Genomic DNA, 16,158 nt, shown 5'->3' on the forward strand with positions numbered 1-16,158 from the left:
TCTCTCTCTCTCTCTGCCTCTCCTCCTCTGTATAACTCTGACTTTCAAGCAAAATAAATAAATCTTTTAAAAAAAGAAAGAAATTTGGTGAGTCCATTGCTCTTTAAAAAAAGTTTATGAAAATAGAATTAAAAGATAAGTCTGGCCGGTGCCGCGACTCACTAGGCTAATCCTCCGCCTTGCAGTGCTGGCACACCGGGTTCTAGTCCCAGTCGGGGCGCCAGATTCTGTCCCGGTTGCCCCTCTTCCAGGCCAGCTCTCTGCTGTGGCCCGGGAGTGCAGTGGAGGATGGCCCAAGTACTTGGGCCCTGCACCCCATGGGAGACCAGGAGAAGTACCTGGCTCCTGCCATCGGATCAGTGCGGTGGGCCGGCCGCAGCGCGCTGGCCGCGGCGGCCATTGGAGGGTGAACCAAAGGCAAAGGAAGACCTTTCTCTCTGTCTCTCTCACTGTCCACTCTGCCTGTCCAAAAAAAAAAAAAAAAAAAAAGATAAGTCTATTTTTGGTGCAAAAAAATTTGATATCGACACATGGTTTTTCATAATACACATTTTCCATGAACTTTCTGAAGTACCTTAATATGTGGTGTGTACATTTAATAGATAGATGGTCCTTGACCAATATACATGCCAAATTCACTTTCCAATGCCACCCAACACACTCCTCTGCTCAAATGTTGTATGCTCAAAATTGCTACGCCATCTTAACGTAGTCCAGAGAAGCCCAATATCAGCTGTCATCTGCAGAAAGAACATTTTTTTAAAAGATTTATTTTATTGGGCTGGTGCCATGGCTCACCAGGTTAATCCTCTGCCTGCAGTGCTGGCATCCCATATGGATGCCGGTTCTAGTCCCGGTTGCTCCTCTTCAAGTCCAGCTCTCTGCTGTGGCCTGGGAAAGCAGTGGAGGATGACCCAGGTGCTTGGGCCCCTGCACCTGTGTGGGAGACCAGGAAGAAGCACCTGGCTCCTGGCTTCAGATCGGCACAGCTCCGTCCGTCGCAGCCTTTTGGGGAGTAAACCAATGGAAGGAAGACCTATCTCTGTCTTTCTTTCACTGTCTGTAATTCTGTCAAATAAAAAAAAAGATTCATTTTATGTATTTGAAAGTCAGAGTTTCACAGAGAGAGGAGAAGCAGAGAGAGAGAGAGAGAGAGAGAGAGAGAGAGGTGTTTCCATCCATTGTTTCATTCCCCAATTGGCTGCAATGGCTGGAGCTGCACTGATCCGAAGCCAGGAGATAGGAGCTTCTTCCGCGTCTCCCACACAGGTGCAGGGGCCCAAGGACTTGTGCCATCTTCTACTGCTTTCCCAGGCCATAGCAGAGAGCTGGATTGGAAGAGGAGCAGCTGGGTTTCGAACCAGCGCCCATATGGGATGCCAGCACTTCAGGCCAGGGCATTAACCTGCTGCGCCATAGTGCCAGCAAGAACATTTTTAATCATGCAAGACATTTCAAGTCCAAACCCAAGAGATTAAGAGTTATCTGGACAATTTCCTCTAACATTAGTGAGGTTAAGTGAGAGCAGAATGTGTCTGTGTGTCTTTGTACGTAATTTGATTCTCCTTGTTATTGGAACTGTGCTACCTAAGAATACACTTGTGATTTGAGGTTCTCTGAACACCTTGCTAATGTAGAGCATGATGCCCTGGCCAGCAGCAATATCTCCTTGGGAGCCTGATTCCCAGAACTACTGGATGAGAAACTTTATTTTAACAAGATCTCCAGGTGGTTTTCACGCACATCAGGGTTTGTGAAGTTCTGTTAAAGCCAAATGCATAGGAAGCACCTGGAGTTTGGGTTCTAGAAATGAGGGGCTGCACCTGCTAAGCCTGCTGCTTCTGCTTTCTGAGCCCTCAGCAGGGTTGTGTGTGCCTCTCAGGTGCTGCCAGTTTCCTCCACTTCCACATCTCTAATTGTCTCTTTCTCACCCCCTCCTGGCTACACTGGACTGCCAGGACCTTAGGCTATCTAGCTGCAAGTGGTACTTGTGCATGGGTTGGCCCTGCTCTTCCTTCCCTGCCGGGGTGGGAGGACCTGTGTGAGCTGCTATCACAGAGACTGATGACTTGACATTTACAGTTCTTTTCCCAGAGAGGACCGCAAGACATTTCATGAAAGCTGCACATAATCCCCCTCAACCCCCAGGAGGAAAGGGAAGGGAAATGCATTTTAAAATAATCCCATTTTAGTCATCCCAGCTCTGTGGAATTCTCTCCTTCATGGGTAGAAGGAAAACAAATAACTAGAGATGCACTGTCTCGGGGTAAGAGTGTGTGTGTGTGTGTGTGTGTGTGTGTTTTAGTTTAAGGCTTTGAGGCTGAAGCACTTTATGAAACAACTTCATATTCTGCGTTAGATTTCTTCTGACTCTTTGATAATAGCCACTAATTTGGGCATTCCATTCCCACACAATTCAAGCTTAGGCTGCCTTCTAGGAGCTCATGACTGTGTGCACCCACATTCCCCTGAATGCAAAGACTCATGACAAGGTGTAACAAATGGGTCCCTTCATACAGAGGACACAAACCCAAACCACATCCCTCAGCCTTTCAGCCAAATGTCTCCACGTCAAAGTGCACTAAGCTCTTCTCTAAATGTGTGCTCACACATTTTAGTTTTTCTTTTTTCTCATATTCCCAGGCAGCCTCCTGCTTTAGCCTATATCTTGGAATCTCAAGATCTTCCTTTCTTTTTGACAGATGAAAACACAGCAGGGCAGCAACTAGCTGGTTCAAGCAGAGTGAACTTCTCCCAGACATCAAGGGAACCAGTTAGTTGGCTATGGCTTTATTCCCCTCAATGTGCTGATGCAGTCCCTGGAGGTGATAGCTCTGCTGCTGGACACTCAACACCTTGGTTGATTCGGTGAGGATAGTAGGGTCTGGAAGATCCCACAGAGGTCACATTTCCTGTCAGACCATTGCTGGGTACTCATAAGTCCTCCCTGTAGCACTTACGAGTCATATCAGAGTGTGTGCTTCTGGACAGGTGGCATCAGGTGCCTCCAATAACAAAAATAAAGAGATACACTCCCTTTCTATCTTAACAGGGCCAACAGGCACAGTTGCATGTTGGCCTCCTAGAAGTGCGGAAGTAGAGGAAACAGAGAGGGTAAGGAACATGCCCGGCATCTCACAGAGGTAGCCAGCGTTTGTGTGAATGAAACCTCATTCATTGAATGGAACCTCAGCAGCCCCTAAACTTTTGTCATCTATGTAACATTTACAGAACTCTGGGACCCATGTCCCTCCTGGAAAGTCCTGCCCTCTCACCAGATGACAAAAGAGCTTCTCTCCCCTGCACCGAAATCAAATGTTGCACTCTGAACTCAAACTTCTGCAACTGAAATCCTATTTGGCTTAACCCCAGTTCTTTCAGCTAAAACAGGGGTGCTGCAAACAAGAAGGCATGCCTTCATCTTACTGAATTCCAGCAGGGAGAAATAGCTTAGAATCTGGTATGTGGCTTTTCTTTAGGCCTGAGGGATTTGAAAAAAATTCCCTGAAAGAGTCTTGTTGGTAATAGGGAATACCCAGCTTTTCACAAATAAAGAATAAGAACAGCAATCTAAATGATCTTCATACATATTTCTGGAACTGTAACTAAATGGAATGCCCTTTGTGCATTGTCTAATGCTTTCTTTACATCAACTGAAGAAAAGAGCAAGATCTAAGGATGTACATCATTTTAGTCTCAATTTTCTCCATAGTTAGAAACTGTCGTATGGGACAGCAAACGATCTTAGGGTATTGCTAATGCAATTCATTGCAACAAATATTTTCTATCCCTACTAAGTGCTTTGGCACTGTGTAGGACTCCAAAGTGTGCAATTCAGCTTCCTAAACAAGGTTGTAACCAAGGTAAAGTCAGGTTGACCCTTCCTCACATACAAGTCAGAGTTTCTTTCAAATAGACACAGCCAAAAATAACCAAGAAGCAATTTCTATCTTTATTGATAACTAATGAAAGTTTTCCAAAGATCCCACCCATAATACACAGCAAAACTGATTGAAACCAGTCTTTCCTGCCACTCTCTATCCACAGAAATATCTTCTGTGTGTGTGTGTGTGTGTACACTTACTCCCAAAGACATGCATTGCACTTACTCCCAAAGACTCTGTTCTCCCCTTTCCAAGCTCCCTAAATCTCTCAAACTCAGCTCACATAAGATATCTTCTGTCTCCCTTCCCTATGTCTGAATCTATTACTTTTATCTTGTGTGTTGCTCTCTGGTATTCTCAATATAAGCCTGGGTGGCCTCCCCCAACTTCCCTACTCTCCCCAACACCCACAATCAGTACCAGATTGGCTCAGGAGCCTATCTGAAGAGGCACAACTCTCCTGGGAGAGGCAAGAGGGGGTGCAGGCTACTACCTAGCCAACAGAGGAGGGAACACATTATGAATATTTAAATCATAACCCTTATCTGTCTGGAGGGAATGTCTAATGAAAATTAAGTGAATACTTATTTTTTAAAGACTTATTTATTTATTTGAAAGGCAGAGTTACAGGCAAAGGCAGAGAGGAGGGAAGTCTTAATCTGCTGTTTCACTCCCTGAATGACCCTAACTGCCAGAGCTGAGGTGATCTGCAGCTAAGAGCCTGGAGCTTTTTCCAAGTCTCCCACATGGGTGCAGGAGCCCAAGGATTTGAGCGATCTTCCACTACGTTCACAGGAACACCAGCAGGAAGCTGGATCGGAAGTGGAGCAGCCAGGACTCAAACTGGCACCTATATGGGATATCAGCACTACAGGCAGCAGCTTTATCCACTATGCCACAGTATCGGCCACTGAATACTTATTTTTAAGCTTTACCCAATATGAACCACCTAGGCGCTTACTGTCTAGAGGGAAAGGCAATTGCCCAATAATTGAAGAATTACTGTTATGATGATTCCTGAAGCCAATACCAGAGTATAACTGTAATCCAGATGTCTCTTAAAAGTCAATTAATGTGGTCAAATCCATTCTATACCCAGTGGAAATTCCAGAGCCTGCTTCCTGATATCTTCATAACTCTCGAAGAGATGAAGATGAGGAAAGGGATATATTTTCCTGCCTTTGCAAAATTCTTTCCCATTTCCTGCCTCTGCTGAATGCTTGTTCTCTGCTCTGTGTGCGCCTTGAGGTCACTCTTTTGTCTCCCTGATTCCGCACTCAAGCAACAATGGAACAAAGACTGAGATAAGCACCAAAACTTTTACTGAAGTTTTATAAGTCCCTGCCAAAAAAAAGTTACAGTTCCATATGCCACAGCAAATAACTTCAAACCATATCTCAGTCATCTGTCTCCTTGAAAGCCCTTTGGCCACCATCACACAGGGGATTTCTCATTTATTTTGATACTCTAGCACACAATTTTGGACAGTCTTGCTGTTTCACACACATACACACACACAGATTGTCCAAGTACAGTTGTCTCTGGATACCCAGGAGAATTGGTTCCAGAGCACCCTGCTCCCCCATGTCCCTCAGGGTAGCAAAGTCCATACATACTGAAGTTCTTTATATAAAATGACATAGTGCTTTCATATAACCTATGCTCATCTTCTAGTTTACATTAAATCATCTGCAAATCACTTATAATAGTTAATACAATGCAAATAGCTGTTATACTCTATTGTCTAGGGAATAGTGGCCAGAAAAAACTGTACGTATTCAGTACAGGTGCATTTTTTCAAATATTTTGAGAACAAAGATCATACCCAAGAATACAGAGGACCCAATGTAAAGCCAATTTCTCATACCATGTTATGCATAGAAAGTCAGCTCCATCAGCCCTTATGCCTAAACTCAATTTCAGGTCCAGATGAACAAATAATTAGCTGTAACGTATAGTCTTTCTTCTAATAAGATCCACCATCTTTTAGTAAGTGACAAAGAGAATTACACAAGTATTGAGAGATATCAAAGTTGTCCCTATCTGAGTAATAAGAAGATGAGATCTAAGTGGCATTAAGCCTCGAGGTTAAAACACTGGTTTAGATGACTCAATAGCTTCCTGGATGCAGACCCTGAGAGGAACAGCAGTGATGACTGAAGTAAATGGATTCTTGCCTCCCATGCAGAAGACTTGGATTGAATTCACAGCTGCTACCTTCAGCCTGGCCGTCCCAGCTGATGTGGGCATTTGGAGAATGAACTAGCATATGAAGCTCTCTTGCTCTCCCTCTCTTGCTCTCTGTCTCAAATAACTATTTTTTAAAAAGAAGATGAGGCCAAATACTGAGACCCACTAGACTCTAAATTCCAAATGAGCAGAGACAACGTGTGTCTTATTCTTTGCCATCTCTATTATTTTGCATGGTGCTACCTTTATCAACAAATAAGTGTTTCTTGAATAATTTATTAAAATATATTTCAATGATGACATCCTGTCACTCATTAATATTTGCATTTTTATAATTTACACAAATACAATTTATTACCATAAAACAATCATTTGAGAAGTCCTGTTCACAGTGACCATGGCCATCTTGCTTCATGGTAGTGCTGTCAGAGGGTATAGTAGAGAGATCTCCAACCATCCACTTTCATACCCCAATGGGTATGAAGTCAGAAGGCTGACTGGGCAACAGGTACCCTCTTGTGGCAGAAATGGATGTGTAGGACAGTGATACCCAACATCTTGCACCTCTGAGCCACATCCATCCTGCATGGCCAACACAGCAGTGCATGGCCAGGATTCATGTCCATCATCCTTTACCATCATCTCCACAGTCCCATCATACCTGATTCCTTTCCTGAAAGGTCAGTGATGTGAGCAAAACCATCACTGAAGGATGCTAATATGTGATAGACACCATCACATATCCTCTCCTTTGACCACCTAGGGTTCAAGACTGAGGTCTTCATCTTCTTTCCTTTCTTTCACCTTTGGAGGTGTTCTAACTTCACTGGCCCCTTCCTGAGGCAAGAGAGCTGCCTCATAAGACAAAACATGCACTTGATGGGGAAGGGGGTGGCTCAGCTGTCTGCACATCTCTCTCACCAGTCCCTGTCTTTATTTCCTCAGACCCATTCCCCCAGCATCACAGACCCGCTTGCTGCAGGATGCCTTAAAATCCTTTTATCTAGTTTTAATTTTCTTATACTTTTCTCATATTTGGCTTTCAGTGTAGAAAAATGAAGTTTTAGTCAAAATTCAAAGCATTAAATTTGTTGTTGTATCATGATTATTTCAGCTATGAGTAACTGAAGAACCAACTCAAAATGGCTTAAATGATAAGGAACTGTTCTATTATACCACAGAACATAAAATCAAAAGATAAGATTGTCCCAAGGTTAATAAATTTAGCAGCATGGCAACATTACTAATGTCAAGATTCTTTATGTCTTTGCACTCTGCCATGCTCAATGAGGGATTCGAGAACATCCTCTCATGCCTGCAAAATGGCTGCAACTGCTCAAATATGACATCCACACACCACAAAGTTCTTTTCTCTTTTTTTTAAGGTTTTTTTAAATTTATTTTACAGATAGAGTTAGAAGGTGAGAGAGAGAGACAGAGAGAAAGTTCTTCCTTCCATTGATTCACCCCCCAAATGGCCGCTACGGCCGGAGCTACGCCAATCCAAAGCCAGGAGCCTGGTGTTTCCTCCTGGTCTCCCACATGGGTGCAGGCGCCAAGCACTTGGGCCATCTTCCACTGCCTTCCCAGGCCACAGCAGAGAGCTGGACTGGAAGAGGAGCAACTGGGACTAGAACCAGCACCCATATGGGATGCTGGCGCCGCAGGCGGAGGATTAACCAAGTGAGCCACAGCACCAGCACTCACAAAGTTCTTTTCTGAGTCCTTTAACAGAAACAAAGATAAACTCCTCCTGAAGTCACCATGCAGACCTTACCTCAGATTTCATAAACTAAAATCACATTACATGCTCAGTCTTTAGTAACAAATAATGAGGGAAATCGATTAGTTATGGCTGCCTAAAACCAACCAAGATTCAGTAGTTGGAGTTGAAGAACCCAAAGACCCTGAAGAACACAGCTACCCCTTGCAGAACAGAATTGGGATTCTGTCAGAAAAGATATTTGAAGACCTGTCTGCTGGGAAGTCAACCAAGAGTATGTGTCATCAACACAATCACATTTTCTTTAAATGCCAGTCCAAACTGTATTACTTTAAAGGAGAAACTAATTCCAAATGAAATAAATGTTCTTTTTTGGTTTTTTTTCATAATTTTTATTTATTTATGAGATAAAGAGATAGAACTCCTATCTGTTGGTTCACTCCCCAAATGCTGGCAATGGCCTGACCTGCCACAAGCAAGGAACTAATCCAGGTCTCCCAAGTGGGAGGCAGAGATCCAACCACTTGGCCATAACCTGCTACCTCCCATGATCTGCATTAGCAGGAAGCTAGAATCAGGAGCAGAGCCAAGATTTAAACTCAAGCATCCAATGGAAAATGCAGACATCTTAACCACTAGGCAAAGTACCTATCTGGAAATAAATGTTTTAAGAGTAGACCACTTATTAACTGGTGCAGCCACTGTGGAAGATAGTATGGAGATACCTCAGAAATCTGAATATAGACCTACAATATGATCCAGCCATCCCACTCCTGGGAATTTACCCAAACAAAAAGAAATCAGCATATGAAGATTGATCTGCACCACCCCCATGTTTATTGTAGCTCAATTCAAAATAGCTAAGATGTCCATCAACTGAAAACTGGATAAAGAAATTATAGTACATATACACTATGGAATACTATACAGTGGTAAAAAAAAAATTGAAATCCTGTCATTTGCAACAAAATGGACACAACTGGAAACCATTATACTTAACGAAATAAGCCAGTCCCAAAAAGATAAATATCACATGGTTTCCTTGATCTGTGGTAACTAATAGAGTAGCTAAAAGGTAATCTATCGGAGTGAAATTGACACTTTGTGAGATTTGATTATTTTTAACAGCCCTTGTCTCAACAGTTGAGGAACATTTTTTTTTTCCTCATCCTATTTGTTGAACTCTTTACTATGTGTAGGGTCGATCTTATGAGTTTAAAGTTAACTGAAAATAGATCTTTGTAAAAAATAAAATGGGAATAGGAGAGGGAGGAGGAAGAAGGATGGGAGTGTGGGCAGAAGGGAGGGTAGAGTGGAAAGTTTCACTATGTTCCTGAAGCAGTATATAGGAAATACATGAAATTTTTATATCTTAGATAATTTTTTTAAAAAAAAGTCATTTTCTTGTAGCACTTTCTTTCCTGGGTTCCAAAAGCAAGTATGTAGAACTAGTCGTTAACAGCACTGACTACTACAATAGTGACAAGCACTGAAGCTACAAATACAACCTATCAGACCATGCCCTGGAGTTCCAAAGGGCAAGGAAACACACCCCTTGTCCATGCCTACTGCCCTTCAGGAACTGCACTCTCTGGACACAAATGACAACAATCCAACTTCAACTATCTTAATGAAAACAGAACATGTATTGATTAATTAGGAAATACTCTGTGTTTCTCTGTAGAAAGGAAACTTTCTAATTTAAATTTTAGAAACCTTTTTTTCTTTTTGTCAAAAAGAGCAAAAACTTTAAAGCCTTCCTACTTGCTTGCCAAATAGCACAGCATGATAAATATGATAGCACCCAAATTATCATCAGCAGAGTCCCAGTAGCTCACATCTGCTTGTGGAGTTCCCTTTACAATCAATCAGGTGTATTGAAAAGGTCTTTGTGATGGAGAAGGGAACAAAAGTCACCTGTGTTTTTCAGTTTACTCTAATTTGTATACAAGATATAATTTGCCACACCACAGGTCTCTCTCTCAAAAAGATTCAAAACAACAAAAGCAAAAATAATTGCTATTATTCAGAGACTGAGATAAATGATAGGAAATCTAGCTGTGATCATCAGAAATTTCATTAAATCTAAACCATACATGGGAGTAATGATTTTTAGTGAAGGAAAATATCAAATTTTAGCCACTGTAACCTTTCATTTCATAGTTGAAGAAATGGCCTTGTAGCTAATATGGCCATGGCAACGAGGCTATCAGTAAAAGAAGATTAAAGGTACTAAAACCTCAGAGCAAATGAGAGAAGAAGGAGCCAGCATTTGGCCCTGTGATCAAAATACTGGTTAAGACACCCCTTTTTGATAACAGAGTACCTGGGTGCAATACCTGCCTCCAGCTCCTGACTCCAGCTTCTTGTTAATGCAGACTTGGGAGGCAGGAAATAATGGCTCAAGAACTTGGGTCCCTGACACCCATGGGCAAGACCCATTGGCAAGTGTCTCCAAACTTCAACCACAGGCCATTGCAGGCACTGGGAAATGGAGCATTCTCTTCTCTCTTCTCTCTTCCCTCTTGTCTCCTCTCTTCTCCCTCTTTCTCTCCCTCTCAAAAGAAGAGGATACAATATTGACACACAATAGGGGAAAAGGCAAATAGTGGTCACCAACTTAGCAGACAGAGAAAGCTAGAAACTTAATGTCTCTAGAGGGAAAAGCCAATAGTTTAAAAAGGCTGCTTACGCCTCTGAACTCCAGAAAGGCAGGAGAATCACTGACAGCAGGAACCACTGTGGGGTGAGAGGTAGGGTGAAGATCCAGAAGATGAATTAAAGTCAGCACAGAGGTTCATGGTCAGCCCAGTGGTCAAGACACCACTTGGGATGGCTGCATCCCATATCAGTGCCTGGGTTTTATTTGTAGCTCCACTCCAATGCAAGTTTCCTGTTAATGGCCTGGGAGGAAGCAGATGACAGCTCAAGTAGTTGGGTCTCTGCCATCCTCATGAGAAACATAGATGGAGTTCCTGGATTCTGTCTTCAATCCAGCTCAGCACCACATGTTGCAAGCATTTGGGGAATAAACTAGCAGATGGAATCAATCTCTCTCTCTCTCCAACTTTTACATAAAAATAAATAATTATTTTTTAAGTCAGGATAAGGAACTAAGAAGTTCCCTAGGTCTCCTGCTCATCTCTACTTAGGCAGGAGCTCACTCATGCTCCATGTAAGCAGAAGGTTGAAAGGTTCCACACTAGAAATCCTGAACCAGAGAAGCTCCACACCCACCCTGGGGTAGAGGAGGGAGAGGTAAGGCACAGTAAGGACACCATGCTGTACACATAATGATGAGGACATAACTTACTGAATTCTCATCATGTTTCACACTGTGAGCACCTTTCTTTGTATGTATTAATTCATTCAATCCTGGCCACAATCCTGAAAGGTAGGGACTATGAGATTCTTCATTGGACGGATGAAAAAACAAGTCACACAGCAAATTGGAAGTGACACAGTACGACTCTGAAACTAGTCAGTCTGATGTTATGCTCTGGTTTTTAACCTCTGGCCAGGAGAAAACTGTGACATGGTCATGGTTTCCAGAAAGCCGTCATGCTGATACAGGTCCCAAGCAGTAAATGTAAGTATGAAGGGCCTTTTCAAAGTTCATGGAAAATGCATATTATGCAGAAATGTATAAATTTCAAAATTTTTGGACCAAAATTAATTTTCTTTTAATTGCATTTTCCATGTACTTTTGGAACTACCGTTCTATTCATTTTTAGAGAAGTTAAACAATCACAAAGAAAAGAACCTGGGGACTCTGCCTCAACAAAGTCACGATTCAGCAGATCACCAAGAACCCAAAGCTTTTACTTAACTTTTTAAAGACTTAAAATTAAGTATGAACAGATAGGCAAGTATACATTTGGGGAAAGTTTCTGACATGAAAAAGAGGAATCAAAACAAATGGAGGAAAGGGAATTCAGAGAAAACAGAAACATCAATTGTGCAGAAGAAAAAAGAAACCAGCTCATCCTTGGAGAAATAAGAAAAGATAGTATTTCCAAGAAACAAGTAAAGGAAGCCATTTCAAAATGAAGAAATGTACATACAATAGAAGAAAATCATTCAATTTTTTTAAAATAACACTATATTTAATAATTAAAAATCAGAAGTTAAATTTGAAGAGATTAGAAAATAAAGAGGTTGATAGAAAAGATACAAAAACTACACTTCAATCTTATTAACAAGAGTTCCACAAAGAAAAAGCAGAGAAAAGGGAGGGGAAGAAATTATCAAAGAAATAATAAAGCAAGGTTGCTCAGAACTGAAAAAAAACTAAGGAGCTATTGATTGAACAATACAATGAATAACAAAAACAACTCCAAAGTACATCATCATAAAATTTTAGAATATCAGGGATAAAAAGAAAATCAAAAACTTAAGAGAGAAACATAAAAGAGTTTTAGAGAATTAGGTATCAGAATATGACATTGGACTTCTGAAGAGGAGGCTCTAGAAGATAGGTGGTTGCAGAGAAATATCTTCTAATTTGTGGTGGAAAACAATTTCCCAATGAGCTTTTGTTACTTCTCCAGAATCTCCCTACTCTACCCTGGCCTTCCCTGACAAATCTACTTGCAATCTGTTCCAAATCAAGAAGAAATTAAATGAATTCTCAGGGACCCATGCACTGACCACACTTACTTGGTTAGAGTGGCAGCACCAGCCAAAAGTGTGATAGGCTCACCACTCCAAGGAATCCAACCTGGGTGATTGCCCATTGGCTTCCTTTATGAGGACCTTCATAATCTGCCATAAACCTAGGGTATTCCACTTTTATAATGGGTTACCAAAAACTGGTCTTTTATAGGTGGTAAATTAATTTCGGTATTTGTATTTTATTGCTGCCATAACTAATTGTTGTGAATCCAGTGGCACCTAATAATACAAATACATTATCGCACTGTTTAATGGGTCAGAAACCCAGGTACACAAGATTTATTTCTCTGCTACAGGTCTCCCACTGATGAAAATCAAAGTGTCAGTCTACTTGAGCACTTATCTGCAGATTTCAGAGAAAGAATCTGCTTCCAGGCTCATTAAAACGGGTGGTAGAATTCAGTTCCTGGGGGATGTAGGACTGAGAACCTGGTTCCTGTAACTATCAACTGGAAACTTCTCACAGCTTCTACAGGTCGCTCTTCATTCTTTACATTTAATCTGCCAGGTATCAGGGTTAGCAACAGTGCATCAAGTCCTGCCCAAACTTTGAATCTCATTGACTTCTCTCACTGCAGATCTTCTGCCTCCAGCCAGAAAAAAACTGTTTTTTAAGGGCCTTTGTGATTAGAACATACCCACCCAGATAATCCAGGATGAGCTCTTTGTTTTAAGGTCTACAAACTTGAATACATCTGCAAAGTCCTTTCATCATGTTACAACGTATCTTCTCATGTTCTGGCATTAGAGCATGGACATCTTGGGGAAACCATTCTGCCTACCACAATGGCTAGAGAAAAATTAAGTTTATTATAACAATAGTTAAAATCTAACAATCCTTGACCCTTCATAACGGAAGAAGAACATATGCACTTTTGTATGTACCTGATAAAAACAGCCATTATCAATATTACAAAATTTATTGAGTATCTACTATGTGGCACTCACTATACTAGACCTTGAAAATTCAAAAATTATTTACACACAGGGTCCACTCTCAAGATGCTCACAGAGCAGTTGAAAAACAAACAAAAAATAAGTAAAATGCAAGACAAAATAAACTAAAGCATAGTAGTGGGATCCCGACCCAAGTGCTCAGGGATGGGAGGTTTCCTTTGGAGGCAGGTTGGGGTTGTCACTCCCCCTCTTCGTGGAGGAGCGACACTAGACCCTGCCTAGGTTTCCTATCCGAGTCACAGCACCATTATGTCGCTCCCCCTCTTCGCGGAGGAACGACACAGGACCCTGCGCTGTTCTTTCGTCTGCTCGGCCCTCCCCGGGTTTGCTGCTGGTTCTTCCCGGGTTGGCTACCGTCCCTTCCACCTCCGTGGAAGGGCAGTTCCCCCTGCCACTTTCCCCACTTCCACGGGGGAGTGGCACACTGCCGGCCGGCTCTCTCGGGGGCTGCACAGGTGTTCCTTCAGATAGATCTTCCTGGTGCATGTTGTCTCTCTCCTCCTTTATAGTCCTCTTCCACCAATCCCAACTCTGCTACCCACACGCCGAGTACGCTGCTCTCCTCCAATCAGGAGCAGGATCAGCTCCTGCAGGTTATTGGTCGAACTGGAGGCAGCTGTGTAAAAGTTGTTTCCTCCTCTCCCAGCGCCATATTGTGGGAGAGCAGATGCATAGAATAAGTCTTAATTCGAGTAACAGTCTAGTCCGAGTTGCTCCCCACAGGGGTGAAGAGAGTAGGTTTCTTAAAGGTCACATTGAATTGAATTTTCAAGGATATGCAGGAAGGGCTGTGAGGGTTGGGATGTGGGAAGGGTTGTAAAGAAGCAGAAAAATATAAATATTTAGATATACAAAGTGCGGAAATCTCGCAATGGAAGAAGGAGGAGGTGCAGCCCCAGAACCACTTCAAGAGGAAAGCCAGGCACAGCCTGGACTACCCCCCATCTTGAAGCCAACACTTTGAAGAAAAGCTGTTGGGGCTTGCTGCTTACGGGGATTGTAGGTGGGACTCTTGTGGCTGTGTACGCGGTAGCGACACCCTTTGTGACACCAGCACTCCGGAAAGTCTGTTTGCCCTTTGTCCCTTTGTACCTGCAACTACAAAGTAGATCGAAAATGTTGTGAAAATGTTGCAGAGCAGAAGTGGATCCCTGGTAGACATTGGTAGTGGTGACGGCCGCGTTGTGGTAGCAGCTGCAAAAGCAGGGTTCACAGCTGTTGGTTAGGAACTAAATCCGTGGCTTGTGTGGTACTCCCGGTACCGCGCTTGGCGAGAAGGTGTGCATGGCTCCACCAAATTCTATATTTCGGATTTGTGGAAGGTCACTTTCTCGCAGCACACAAACGTCGTCGTGTTCAGCGTGCCTCAGATGATGCCGCAGTTGGAGAAGAAACTTGAACTTGAACTTAAGGATGATGCAAGAGTCATTGCGTGCAGGTTCCCTTTTCCACACTGGAGCCCAGACCACGTCACTGGGGAGGGGACAGACACTGTGTGGGTGTACGACGCGGGCACTCTCAGAGGGAGGGGGAGGAGGCCCTGAGAGCTGGTGCGTTTCCATGGTTGGTCGTGTGCAAGGAAACCTCACCGCGAGTGCCCTCTGCAGTCTTGCCCTGCCCTTTGCCCTTGTGGGGACTCTCAGCTATGCCTTTAGCAGCAGAGTGTACTGTTCTGGTATGGAATGAGAAATTGCTACCATTCTTCTTAATTCTGGAGAAACAGACACCTTAAGGAAATACAGTTAAACTTGGAATCTGTTTCTAATGATATATTCTTTTTTAAAATTTTTTCTTAATGTATATTCTTAAAAAATATGTTTCCTGCCTGTTCATGCGTTGGGTGCATGAAAGCAAAAAAAAAAAAAAAAGATATACAGGTGCATGTGCATATTATAAGTATTCAAAAATTTCATGGAAAATTTATATTATGAAAAAACTACCCATGGATTGCAAAAAAGTTTTTGCATCAAAATAAACTTATGTTAGTTCCATTTTTTTGTGAACTTTCTGAAGTTTCCTTACACACACATACACACATATACAATTTTGGGGTTTTCTTGTTTTGTTTTGTTTTGTTTTTCTTTTGAGAGAAAGGGAGAGATAGAAAATTCTTGTCCACTGGTTCACTCTCAAACACCCATGCTTACTGGGCCTGGACTGCGGCTGAAGCCAGGAGCCAGCAATGCAATTCAGACCTACCATGTAGGTGCTTGGAACCCAAATACTTGAGCCATCGCCACTATCTCCCAGGGTCTGTTTTATCAGGAAGCTGAAATCAGGAGTTGGAACTAAGAATCAAACCCAATACTCCAATGTGGAAAGTGGGTATTTTAATTGTTAGGCTAAATACCTGATCCCAACACATAGATAAACACATACTTTTAGAATACAAAATTAACAACTGAAAAGCAGGGATTATTTTTAAAGATTTATTAATTTATTTGAAAGGCAGAGAGTTACAGAGAGAGAGGCAAAATCTTCCTTCCTTCCGCTGATTGACTCCTCAAATGGGTGCAATAGCCAAGACTGGGCCAGACTGAAGCTGGGAACCTTGAGGTTCATCTAGGTCTCCTACATGGCTGCAGGGGTCCAACCACTTGAGCCATCTTCCACTGCTTTCCCAGGTGCATTAGTAGGGATCTGGATCAGAAGTGGAGCTACTGAGACATGACTGGTTCCCACATGGGATACTGGCATTGCAGGCTGTGGCTTAACCACTCTGCCACAACA

At 42.5% G+C, this 16,158-nt stretch overlaps 1 pseudogene; it reads left to right on the forward strand.

Annotated features, from left to right (window-relative positions):
- The first annotated feature begins 14,299 nt into the window (after positions 1–14,299).
- LOC100358244 (ATP synthase subunit C lysine N-methyltransferase-like) lies at positions 14,300–14,928 on the forward strand (annotated as a pseudogene).
- Positions 14,929–16,158: the final 1,230 nt, after the last annotated feature.

This window comes from Oryctolagus cuniculus, chromosome 11 (assembly GCF_051225735.1).
Source record: "Oryctolagus cuniculus isolate XC-2025 breed Fujian yellow rabbit chromosome 11, ASM5122573v1, whole genome shotgun sequence".
NCBI classification, from domain to species: domain Eukaryota; kingdom Metazoa; phylum Chordata; class Mammalia; order Lagomorpha; family Leporidae; genus Oryctolagus; species Oryctolagus cuniculus.